Genomic DNA, 14,007 nt, shown 5'->3' with positions numbered 1-14,007 from the left:
CCTTAGATGATGCTGTAATTGAATTCAGTACAACTTTTCTAAATAACCTAAATAGATTTGCACGTCCTAGAAAGAAGAGACTGAAAACTGAAAACAAATAATGTAATTTGGCTATCAAAAGAGTAGAATGCTAATGCAGGATAGTGAAAATGCATGGAAAGAGTGGCAAAAATATAAAACACAAAGACTCAAAAACTAGGAACCAACAAAAAGAACAACCAAAATAACAAAACACCAGGTTCCAACAGGAAAACTGCAATATGAGATGAACTAGAATACAAAAAAAAATGTATTTAGCACTTTCGTCAGCTTATACCAAAAGACTTATTCAGAATAATGAACCAACATACAATGAAAGTTAAATATCCCTCTATGAGGATCGCATGACTTCCAACCACCAATAAAAAAATCATCCTTAATATATCTAATCAATTAATTAATATACACTCTCAAAAACATATTTAACAATGCATAAAATACTTAAAAAAATACAACACCTATATACATCTTGTAATAATAAAAGTTCTTCATACATCATATGAACAGAGTTAAAGCACACTAGAGATAGAAACATTATTGTTAAGCCCTGGCGCACTATATGCATTTAACTTGATCTGCCAAAGGAGCTCTTTAAATTCAATTAAGTCAGACCATGGACCTCCCCAGAACCCTTAAATACTGTCTAACCCAAAAACACAAATTGATGAGTAGAAAATTTTGAAATGTGTTTATAGAGGACATTATTCATGTTCTGCTTTCTTAGGTCTAACATATGCTCATATATCTGATGATTTTTAATTAATTCATTAGTTTTATTAAGGATGATTTTTTATTGGCGGTTGGAAGTCATGTGATCCTCACAGACAGATATTTAACTTTCATTGTATGATTCAAATATTAAAGATTCAAAGAAAACTTTGTCATTTAGGAAACACAAGTGCAATCTAAATGAAATTTCGGGTATAAGCTCATCATCAGAGTACAGAGGCAATTTGAGTATAAAAAGAATAAGACATGATGTATACATAACTATTCTAATGACTAATACACATAAAAAATACTCCTTATAACTATTTCTGGTCAGGTAAAACTACCCATATGTATAAACCTAAACATATGAACAAATAATACTGTATACAGAAAAAGAGAAAAAAAGGCAGTTTGTTAATATTGCCCATGAGGAATTATTGCAATTGCACTTTTAAGAGAAATATATTACACTTCTGTAAGAATATATTAACTATAGTGAATTAAATAATGTATCACTTTCAGTAAAATATTACTAGCGAGATCATGTTTGGAGGTAGAAGATGTCCAAGTTGATGTCAGAGGTTATGAGCCTTATTACTGTTGGAGAAAAGCTGTTCAAGAGCCTGGAGGTCCTACAGTGGATGCAGTACCTCTTGCCAGATGAAAGTCTAGCAAACTAGCAAAATGCTGGATGTGATGTGTCTCTAAGTGTTTTGTATGTCCTCTTTATGCTTCTTGTTGTAAAAAGTTATTACTTGGAAGATTTGTGCCCATTATCTTCCCCACAATCCTCACCACTCTTTGAAGCTTCTTCCTCTCTTCCCCGTATCACACAGTAAAGTTGCAGGTGAGAATACTTTCAATAGGTCCTTTATAGAAAGTGGATAAAGCATTTAGAGGAAGCTTTGCTCTTTTGAGCGTTCTCAGGATGTGCAGGCATCGGTGAGCTTTTTTAATTACCTGGCCTGTGTTCACGGACCAAGAGAGGTTTTCTGAAATGTGTAACCCCCAGGAACTTTGTAGATTGAACTCTCTCTACTACCTCACCATTGACCTCAAGTGGCAAGTGAATGGCTGCTCTTTTTCTGAAGTCAATTATAATTTCTTTAGTTTTGTTGACATTCAGATCCAAGTTATTTTTGCACCATTTGATCAGAGAGCTGACATTGTTCCTGTATTCCCTCTCATCATCATTCCTTATGAAACCCACTACAGTGGTATAGTCTATGAATTTGATGATATGGTTATTGGGAAATTTTGGAGAGCAGTCATGGGTAAGGATGGTGAATAGTAGAGGACTAATACACGCCACTTAGGCACACCAGTATTGAGTGTAATGATGCCAGATGTGTTGTTATCAGCACATGTCTTCTGTGGTCTTCCGATTAAGAAGTCAAGGATCCAGTTGCAGAGACTGCTGATGCCAGGGTTAATTAATTTGCCTATGAGTTGCATCGGAACACTGTGTTGAATGCTGAGCTAAAGTCAATGAACAACAGCCTGACAGCCTGACATAGTTGTTCCTCTCTTTAAGATGTTCCAGAGAGAGGTGCAGGACCACTGAAATGGCATTCACAGTGGATCTGTTTGGCCAATAGGCAAACTGTAGAGGGTCAGTGGCAGAGCTCCTGACAGATGCTTTTTTACTATCCTTTCGAAGCATTTCATGACATTTGAGGTTAGTGCCACTGGTCTGTAGTCATTTAAGCAAGTTGGATTGGCTTTTTTGAGCAGTGGGATTATATTAGTTACCTTGAAGCATGCTGGCACTCTTTCAAGAGCCAGAGAGGCATTGAAAATAACCATAAGGATCAGGTAGAGTTGGTCTGCGCATTCTCTTATTACTTTGCCCAGAATGCTATCAGGGCCTACAGAATTCCTGGAGGTCACTTTTTTAAGTTGGCTTCCCACTTCTCCAGGGTTAAGTTTGAGCACTGTCTCATTCTGACCAGTGGGTAGCTTTGTAGCCTCCAGATTGTTCTTCTCCTCAAATCTACCATAGAATGAGTTCAGCCTGTCCAGAAATTCAGTGCTGTCATCACATCTAACTGACTTGGTCTTGTAGACAGTTAGCTGCTGAATGCCTTGCTAGAGGCTCCTGGTGTTCTTCATGTCCTCAAAGCAACTTTTTACCTTTCTTCCATACTCCTTCTTGGCTTCTTTGATGCCCCTTTTTAGGTTACCCCTTGCTTCACTTAGACTCACCTTGTTCTTGACCCTGAATTACTCATTGCTTACCCTCAGAAGCTCATACACTCTGCTTGTTAGCCAAGGTTTTTGTTTGGCTCTGATTATAATCTTCTTGGCTTTACATAGGTCCTCCACACATTTTGAAATTTGTGCCATTGTAGTGTTTGCGTATTCGTCTATGTTCACATGCTGATTGAAAGTGGCTGCTTCTCTGAAGACATCCCAGCAGGTATTATCAAAACAGTCCCTGAGGCTTTCCATTGCCCCTTCATTCCAGACACTAATCAGTTTCTCAGTGGATTTTTCTCTGATCAGCAGAAGTTTGTAAACCGGTATTAATCTTACTGAAATATGATCAGAGCTACCCAAGTCTGGCTGCTACATCGCTTTGTAAGCTCCTTTTATGTTGGTGTAAACCTTGTCAAGGAAATTTGCTCCCCTTGTGGGAAAGTCCACAAACTGATGGTAGTGGGGTAGCTCCTCTCTGAGATCCACTTTATTGAAGTCATCAGCTATCACATATGCACAGTCAGGATTTTTAGTTTGCAGCTCACATATGGAATTGTGCCTTGGGGGTATTAGCACTAGGTGGTATATACACAGCTGTTACATAGACTCCATTAAACTCTCTGGGTACATAGAAAAGGTCTGCATTTCACTGTCAAGAATTGGGTCTATATTAAATCAGTGAATGCTTAAAAAAGTGAATGCTGATTTATCGACCCCATGTAAGCAAAAACTTATAATCCCAAACACTTAGAACAGCGATTTTTTCCCAGGGAAAAAAAAAATTGCTGTTCCAAAAAAAAAAAAAAAAAACTTTAACACATTACAGAAAGCACCCCCCACACCCCCCTACTTAAATATACCAACTCCTAGATCACACTACAGTGACGGAAACGGCAAAATAACAAAGGCAGCCAAGTGATTTCTTTCCCAGGGAAAGAATTCACTTATATGTCATTTCGGTATTTTGCCATTTCGTGCCTTCAAGTTCGATCAAGACACATTCAAAAGAATGCATCTTCGATCATATAATAGGGAACCCAAGAATTCTACATGTTTATTTGATATATGTTGGTTTATTATTCGGAAAAATATAAAACACCTCAATATCTTGAAAACTTTAGAATGCTTCACAATCGTACTAAAAAGCAAACAAATGAAGACAAAAACTATACTATAATAAATGTCACAATAATACTATAGCCATATATGTCCCCCCAAGCAACAACATTCCTATACTTGAAGACATTCTTGCTCGGTCAGCTAATAACATTAGAAATAAAACCATCATCCTAGGGGACGTTAACATTAACTGGCTTGATATTTCTAATCAGGACCCCTCCACCAGCATAAACCTATATAACTATACACAACTAATAACCAATATAACCAGGCCCAACAATAAAACAGGCAGTGGCTCGAGTCTGGATTGGATACTTATCTCCGATCCTAACAAAATCTCCTCCTCCAGCACATTACCTAACAGTATTATAACTCATAAGACTACCTCAGTCCTAAGCACACACCAAGTTAAGCAAACCAGGGATTTATCTCACTTCTCCCCTAACACCTTTAATGAAATCTTACAAAGGATCAGCTGAACCCCACTCAGATATCTCCCTCTCCATAAAGCTGTTGAATTCTTCAATTCTCCATTTCTTAGAATTTTAAATAGTTTAGCCCCACCTTGACTAAAAAGAGTAAAAGCTAAACAGGCAACCTGGTTTACCAAACATACAAAGCAAATTATGTCTGCTATGGATAAAGCTTAGAAAACCTGGCAAAAAAAAAAAAAAAAATCCCAACAACCTCATTCAGTATAAGCAATTATGCAACCAGGCTAAATGACTAGTGATTAAAAATAAAAAGGAAGACTTCCTAAGCCTTCAAGACCAACACAAACTAAACCCAAGACATTTTGGAGCACAATCAATTCCCTACTCCATCCAGGTAAAAACAACAATCCTTGCCCTAATCCAGATAAAACTCCCACTGAGATAGCTTCGCTCTTAATTCATATTTTGTTGACACTATAGCTAAACACACCACTACCTTCCCACCTATAGACCCCTGCCCACCTGAGCCTCTCACTTCACACTCCTCTATTCTCATTCTCACCTATACCAACTTCCACTATAAAAAAACTACTTCATAAACTCAAACCTTGTACTAACATGCCAGACAATTTACCTGCTGAATTTCTACAACTATCTGCAAACTCTATTGTCTATCCTACCAACATACTCCTCAGTATAGATCTATTCAGGAGTCCAGTATACCAAATATATGGAAGAAAGCATTTGTTCTTCCACTCCATAAAGGTGGCAACAATACTGATATCTCTAATTTCCGACCCATCGCTATCCTCTCTCTCATCTTTAAAATATTAGAAAAATATATTCACACTCAACTTCTTAACTATCTTGTCCAAAACCAGATACTTTCCCCAAAACAGCATGGCTTCAGGCCAGGTCATAATACCTGCACTGCTCTCATATCCTTTATGGACACAGTAAACAGGGCTCGTGGTGCTGGTTACATAGTCTCCTCACTGTTACTAGATCTTTCTAAGGCCTTTGACATGGTTTCACATCCCCTTCTGCTCACAAAACTCACCAATTTGGGTCTCTCACCCCATGCCTTAAACTAGTTCTCAGACTATCTCACCAATAGGCAACAATCTACCAAATGGCAACACACCTTTTTACCTTTTCTCAACACAACCACAGGTGTACCTCAAGGATCTATACTAGGTCCCCTCCTATTCAGCTTACTCATTAACAACGTTCACACAACCCTTACCCATGGCACAGTTATCCAATATGCAGATGATTCTACAATCATCTGTACTGTCAAATCTATATCTGAGTTACAACATCTTACCCAAAATGCTTACACTTCCAACAAAACTTGGATATCAAACAACCACCTTGCCCTAAATCCCAATAAAAGCAAACTTCTAATGCTCCCCCAAAAAAAAAACTACCGCTCTGAACAAGAATGATTTTTCTGTCCAATCCTATAATAATAATACTCTCATTGAAGTCATTCCAAGTACCAAACTGCTAGCAGTTATTATTGATGAAAATCTAACATTCGACCTCCATATCCATAGCAACATCAAAAAAAAAAAACACATCAAAAATTATGTACTCTCTATAGACACAAATACTACCATAACGTTACTGTTAAAAAAGATCTAGCATCATTCTTCCTGCTACCATATCTACTATACAGTGCCCCAATCCTCACCAATATCCAGTCATCCCGGAAAACCAAACTGGACTCATGTTACAACAAGACTGCCAAATCTGTAACAAATTCAAAAAATTCAGCACACCACTGCTTAGCTCTACAACAGCTAAACTGGCTCAAACTCCCACACTACCTTACTTGTTCACATTTAACCACTGCACAAAAACTCATATACAAGCCTTCAATTTTCCCCTCCATCTCCTCCTTATTGACTACATACCACCCTAACGGGCCATTAAGATCCAAAAACACAATGATGCTGAAAGTTGAAAAACCTAACCTCGCAGCTGTTCAAATGCTGCACTCTTTTACTGTCTCGATACTATGGAATGCCCTCCCACCTTCTATCAGAACAATCAGTAATCCTGCTCTCTTTAATAAGTCCTCAGTTTACACCTCTCTTCTCTCTGGCAATGTACTTGTACCAAAATAGTACCTCCTAACACCTGATTCGCTACTATATCCCTTTACAACATCACTGTTTAAGAGCTCTGTCTGATTTGCTGAATTCAACTGCTTATGCCTACAAATCTCCAACAAGTAATCAAAACTGCTATCCTACCTGACTAACTCCATCCTCAATGATCAAATTGTACACAATGTTAATGTGTAATGTTTGTAAATAACTTGTACCATTGTGTTTAATATTTACTGCCATGCATTGAGATTGTTTATACATTGTATATTGTGCTTTTTCTTGTATGTACTATTTATGTTATATGGAGCTTTTCTCCCCAGGCCTTCGCTGAAAAGGGTTCCTATCAGAAGACCGAAGATGCAGTTTGTCGAATGCATCTTGGTCGAACTTCAAATGTTTAAAACGCAAAATGACAAAGCAGCATATAGCCGAATTCTTTTCCTGGAAAGAAGTCGCTTGGCCGCTTCCATCACTTTGCCATTTTCGGCACTATAGTGCGATCTTGGAGTTGGTATATTTAAGTAGGGGTGTGTGGGGGGCACAGCCCCCCAAGTCGGGGGGTGTGGGGGGCAAAGCTCCCCCACTTTATGTAATGTTTGAATGTGTTTTTTTTTTTTTTTGGGAACAGCGTTTTTTTTTCCCTGGGGAAAAAAAATCGCTGTTATGGTAGTTTGATGTGTTGTGAATTCGAACTTTTGAGTTCGATATAACATTTGATCATTTGATCATTCATTGTTATAATACAGACCCACTGAAAACGGGCTCTCCTAGGCCCAGTAGACTTTCCCTGTTAACAAATGCAATAAATAAATAAATAATAAATACTAAACACAACCCTAAAAAATGTTGGACATCCATTTATGAAATCTTACATCCCGGCCAAAAATTCAACCCAAACCCCTCTCCCGATAACTCACCCCTTGAAGCTGCAATACAATTCAAGTCTTATTTTATAGGCAGTACATCATCTTTAACCAAAGATTCCTCAACATCAAATCCCAACCCAGCCCAAAAGTTACATATCACCACATCCACTTTCACCTTCACACCTGTGCCCACATCCTAAATAAAACTACTCTTAAACAAACTTAAACCATGGTCTTCTTCAGTTGATGATCTTCCAAGCAAGTACCTAAAATCAGCAGCCAAGAGCATTGCCTGTCCTGCCTCAGTTTTTATCAATAGGTCAATCCAGGAATCCAGCCCACTTTTCTGTGGTTCAAAATCTATATGTCCAATAGGTATCAATCAGTAAAATTGCACTCCACCCTCTCTCCTTACCTCCCAGTCACCACAGGTGTACCACAAGGCTCTATCCTTGGTCCATATCCTCTTTAACATTTTCACAAACATGCTCTATAGCCACCCGAATACAATATGCAGATGATTCCACTCTCATTTGCACATCTGACAACTTGGTACATCTCCCAAAAATTACTCAGGAAGCTTTAACAGTCACTGAAATGTGGCTTCTTAACACAACTCATGCTCAACCCAAAAAAGACCAAACTACTACTTTTTTTCCCCAAGTTCCTCTCTCATGAAAAAAACAAAATTTAAAGTCCTCTTTCTTGATAATACAACCACTGAAGTCACTTCTCATAAGCTATCAGGGGTGATAGTGGATGATAATCTTATATTCAGCCTGCATATACAAAATTGCATAAGAAAATCTCATCAAAAACCAAAAACGTTCTCACCGACGCAACTAAAACTACACTTGCCACTACTTGTCTCCTACCCACACTTCTGTATGGCACTTCCATCCTTAATAACCTCTAGGTTTCACAAAAATTAAAACTTGAACAATGCTATAATAAAGTAGCTACATTTGCAGCACATACTCCTTTCAGAACCCACCACTGTATAGCACTAAACAGCCTAAATTGGTTAGAAATGCCACATCAACTAACATACACAACTTCTTTCCACTTATAAAATTATTCAGCATCTATCTGCCTGCCCAGCACTAAAAACATTCTACACAACTATGTTCCCAGTTGTTCATTGTGATCCAGTGATCAAAAACTAAACCTAGCAAATCTGCTGGGCATTGTCTGTACTCGTACAAGGTTGCTAGGGCCTACAACTCCTTGCCTGTATCCATCAGATTTATACCCTCCCTCCTCCCATCTTTCAAAACCACTCTGAAAGACTTCCCAGCTAAAATCTGGCTTTGTTCTTGTTCAAAACCAGAATAAAGTACATGCCTAAATGTGAACAAGTACCTTTTCATTCCTTATGCCTCCTTACTCTCCCTTACTGCTTACTTCCTTACTGCTTTCACTCCTTATGCCTCCTTACTCTCCCTTCGTCGCTTACTTCCTTACTGCTTTCATTCCATATGCCTCCTTACTCTCCCTTCGTCGCTTACTTCCTTACTGCTATCTAATTATTTTCCCTGACTTTCTCTCTAAATATACCATAAGCCTGTTTTTCCCTCACTTCATATTGCAGTTCCTATTTGTATTAAACTAACTTATCTTTAATTTCTCTACAAACTGTCTAAAATTTCTCTAAATATTAAATGACTGTCATATACCTTGTATCAATTCTTAAACAATGTTTTCATATTATGTCTAATTTGTCATAATTATTTAAACTACAGATGTTTTTGTTATTTTTGAAGACTGTAAAATTATTGTTCTTAAAATATTTTGCAATAATTTGGAGCTTTTCTCCCCTGGCCTCTGGTGAAAACGGGCTTCTGCCCAATCGGACTTTCCTTGTTATCAAATGTCAATGAATAAATAAATGAATAAAATGAATCCATACTTTCCATGCTTTTATGCAGACTGCAGACCTGACCACTGAATAGAAGTCCTGCAAAGGAAAAAATCTATGAATATCACATCAGTATCTTTAGCAAAGCCAGTCAACCCGAGACACGAGCCATGCCTGTAACCATGGGACTGGACGACCCTTAGCCATGTTACAAATCACATTGACCATGTGGTTCATTAAGTAGGAGTAGGTAACCACCTGAGTTTATATCTTTCTTTCTGTAGTAATCCCTTTGCTACCTGGAGTATTTCTCTAGTCCTTTTTTATCTTTCTAGAAACATACAACATAGGTTAAATAGTGAACATCCTTAAGGTAAGGTAGAGGATGCAAAAACTCATTTTCAAACCAATCCATCTGTGATGATGTGAGGTATTGCCATCTGTGCCAGGGAGAATATGGCAGTACATGTGAAACATATGGCAGCATAGTTAACTGGAGTTTTGTAAACAATTTTTTGTCATTTGGCTGTCGCACTGACTTGTGCAGATGCTTGTGTTGGGAGTGTATCAGCAGTGTTATTATAATTGATTAACTGTATATGTTTAAACAAAGAATTCTGGAAGGGAAGCATAGTAATTTTTGAAATTGTTCTATACCTTTCAGATACTGCAATAGATATTTGCAAAGCTCTGAGTGTGGATTGCACCAAAGTCAGGTGATCAAATGTGATGCCGTACTATAACCAGCACTGAAAGGATGCAACTCTCACAGCAGTTTGTTTTGTTTTGTTTTCTTTGGAACCTAATATAAAACGTCTATGACAGTTAACACAGTTCAGTTAGTTCAGTTCACTTCAGTTAGTTAGAAACTCATCACTTAGCCGTGTGGAAGTAAGCATCTCAGCATCTAATCTTGCCTTGCTGTAGTAATTAAGTTAGCTAGGGAACAGTTATTTTTTAGACAGCATGGAAATACAGTAAGATTAGTTAAGTAGTGTTTTTCTGTATCTGTGTAAATTTGTCCAACTGTATTATTTTGATTTCTCCTGTGATTGAAACTCTGGTGTTTATTATACTTAGATATTTAGCATTCTCATGTTTTCTTTATTATTTATTAAATATTTTGAATACAATTCATTGTGGCTGGCCTTTTAGAGAATACTTTTAACATCTTGAGAGTACTTGTGCTTATTTTAATGACACCATGGCCACTCTGAAAAGCCTTGCTAGTTTGGTTCCATACTACTATTTACATTAGTATTGATTTTACTCACTATAATTGGATACCCTTCTAAGAGCCTGAGAGTGGTTGACTGGTGGCAGGGTGGTTATCTTATAGTCTGGGCAGAAGGGGTACACCTAGTAAATCTGTGCCAGCCTTTCCCAGGAGAGTGTTTTGTGTGTGAAAATCAAATACCCAAGTGTTGGTGTGTCAGTTACTTGGAACTGGGACACAGTGCTCCAAAGTGAGACTTGTTTGGGATCTGCAGAGATACAGAATCCAGCCCCAGGTCTGGAGTGAGTTCCCTGTGTGCTCTTTTGGGAAATTGTGCTTGATGCAGAGAGCTGCATTTGAAAAAATATGTGTAAATCCATTCTTGTTCTTAGTGACCATCTCTCACCAGTGTCAGTGGTGAGGATTGATGTTCCTTGATTACTGGCCTGAGGTAGAGAAGCCATCATACCATCATCCTGGCCTCCATATCTAGTTGGTAAATAGCAAGGCTCCAGAGAGTACAAGTCATCTTAAAGGAAAACTCCACCTTTTCCTACAGTTTAACTCAACTCTTAGGTTCCTTTCCTCTCTGCAATATGATTCCAGTACTGCACAAGTACCTGAAACCTGCTTGTACTTTGCAAAACCTTCATTTCCTCACTTTGGTATCAAAGGAAGGGAAAATCCACCCACTTTATTTAACCTTAATTTCTCACAAGTTGCAGAGAAATGTGTCTACACTTGCATGACATACCACAGACACACAGAAATTTGTAGTCAGAAGCTTGGGCTGCTGAAAACAAGATGGAGAGGTGTGAAACTGTTTTCCATTGTCTTTACTGCAGAGAGGAAGAGAACTTATACTTATTCACAGCTGCTTCTAATGTATCTGTGCCTTTCAGAGCAAAACAGAGCAATTAGATCAGTCAGTGGTTCAAGGCAGTTGTCATCTCTTTTGAACAATTTACATAAGCAGCATCACAGTATTGAAATGCTAAGCTTTAAACTTTAAATGTTTGTACTACTTTATTTACATTTTAAGAAGACTTCAATGTAGTGTCAAAGATGTCTGTGACATTTAGAGAAAAGTCAGAAAATATTTTTCTTGTAATTCTTGTAAAGTATCAGCATATTTACCAAAGTGTAAGGGGGAGGGGCTGCCAATTCATGTCAATTCATTTTAGATTACAAAAATATGCTTTGAACAAAGGCCTGAAATTTAGCAACTGTTTTGACTGGAGCTGTATAATTCCTTAATATACTGTAAAACAAGCCCTGAGACACACACAAATGAGCGCCATTCAAAAAATAAAAGAAGCAGTCCTGTTACAGACAGTACTTAAGATGGCAGCAACTGACACTAATCCCATATATCAATGGAATGGGAATACACCACTGCTTCCTTACGTTTAGCATGACTCATATAAAGCAGATATGAAAGGGATTATGGGAAAGAGAAAGGCTTGAAGAAAAATAAGATCACATTGCTATGTCAAGCCTCATTGACAGTCATTTTGCTGAAAAAATTAAAAATTCAATAAGAAATGGTTAGAGTGATTTTGAGATGTTAAAATAACTCATAAAACAGAGACTGAATAAAAAAATAGAATTTTTAGTTTTAAGGTGGAGTTTTCCTTCAAAGGCTGTTGCTGATATAAAGGGATCTGCGTTTGGAGATTCTTACCAGAATGACCAATCTCTAGACAGAAGAACTTGATCAATCCTAGACAGAAGAACCTGACCAATTCTAGACAGAAAAACAATCCCATTAGTTTTTGTAGATGCTGGAGATACAGTGTCAGGCTTGTCCACTACAACTTCAGTGGCATTTTTCAGGATGTCTACAAAAAATGGGACCATTCTAGAGGTTTGAGGAGAAAACTTGCATGTTTCATGGAGACGTCTCTCTGGTGAAGGTACTAGGTAATTGGACCAAGCACTTTTTATTATATTAGATGTAGAAACCCTTCAAACTTTGGATTGTGTGGGGTTTGACCTGGAAGGGGGAGGTGAGCCCTGTTCTTTATTTATATCAGTAAAAGGAAACTTAGTAGTTGAATTTAAATGTTTTACTTTACTTGGGGTCTTGAATGCTTATTTCAGGGTGTGTTCTGAATGTGAAGACAAGGAGAGCCTTTTACTGGCTTGTATTCCTTAAGGATGCTACAGGGGTCCTTTCTTTGATACCAGTGGTATGACGTGCATGAACTCCACATAATCCACAGGTAAGGAGATTAGGGTCTTTGGGAGCATCTGAGCTTTGAGAGCTTGCTGAATAACTGTCTGACCTGAATGCATTAACATCTGCTGCATGGACATAAAACTGTTAGAGCTGTCAGTATCTGGCATAACCTGGTGTGAAACATACTGGGTTGTTGATGCCATTGGGATGAAAGCCAGTGCAGTAAGGTTTATGACCAATGTTTGGGGAAAAGTTTTGACAACTACTGACAACTAATGCTGGAAGCACTAGAAAAGCCAGTACAGCCAACTGATGACTAGTAAATTGCTGCTGACACTTCCAATTGGATGATTGATGCCATATTCCTGGGGTGACATATCTATATCAGATCATGTCTTAAAAGAAAGGATGTTGTCAATTACTTTATATTCACTAATAACAGGGGTTTCAGCTCTGTCATCTTGATCAGTGCTGATGATAATGTGCTCACCAGAGAATACAATGGCGATTGGGTCAGGGGAAAATATCAGCTCTTGAAGCATAACAGGGCTTCCTTACAAGCTTTTTCCATGGACCAGGAGAGAATTCAACAGCACTTCATCATTCTTTGTACTATATGAAGAGAGACATGACTGAGTTCTCAGAGTATGTCTCAGGCAGGTATATCCCTATCTTTAAGCAGCATTTTACCTTCACCTAGGATGATACCTCAATACAAACAGAAAGTGATTGACTTCAATAATTGGATTAGCTTCTGATGTTATTTTAAGGGGATCCACTATCTGTCAGCTTGGGATGACATGATCGACAGATCTTGATGTTTTGACAGAGATGGTCTTCATCTGTCACCCCTGGGATTTCGGCTACTGGCTAAGGCTCTTGCCACCCCATAATGCTTTTTTAGGCAGTGTCTCAAGGACAAAATTCCCAGCGTAAAAACTCCATCTAAAATCAACCTCAAGGTTATTCTGCTAAATGTTCGAAGTCTCAACATGAAACTGCACTCACTGGAGGCTGTCCTCACCTTGGAAGATGCAGACATTTGTGAAGTCACAGAGACCTGGTTCAAGGCTGTCAAGTGCACCCCAGCCATACTGGGTTACATCTCCTTCCACACGTTCAGACCTCAAACCGAAAGCATGAAATCTAAAGGAGGCAGTGTATCAATATTCATTAAAGATAAATACACCTCCAGATTGGTTAAACAGTATGATTCCCTGGAGACTCTTCAGGTGCAATTAACTGTTGGTAGGACACCTATTCAAG

This window comes from Protopterus annectens, chromosome 2.part0 (genome assembly GCF_019279795.1).
Source record: "Protopterus annectens isolate FY-2018-M chromosome 2.part0, PAN1.0, whole genome shotgun sequence".
NCBI classification, from domain to species: Eukaryota; Metazoa; Chordata; order Ceratodontiformes; family Protopteridae; genus Protopterus; species Protopterus annectens.
The sequence above is the reverse complement of the archived record's forward strand: the minus strand, read 5'-3'. Positions refer to the sequence as shown.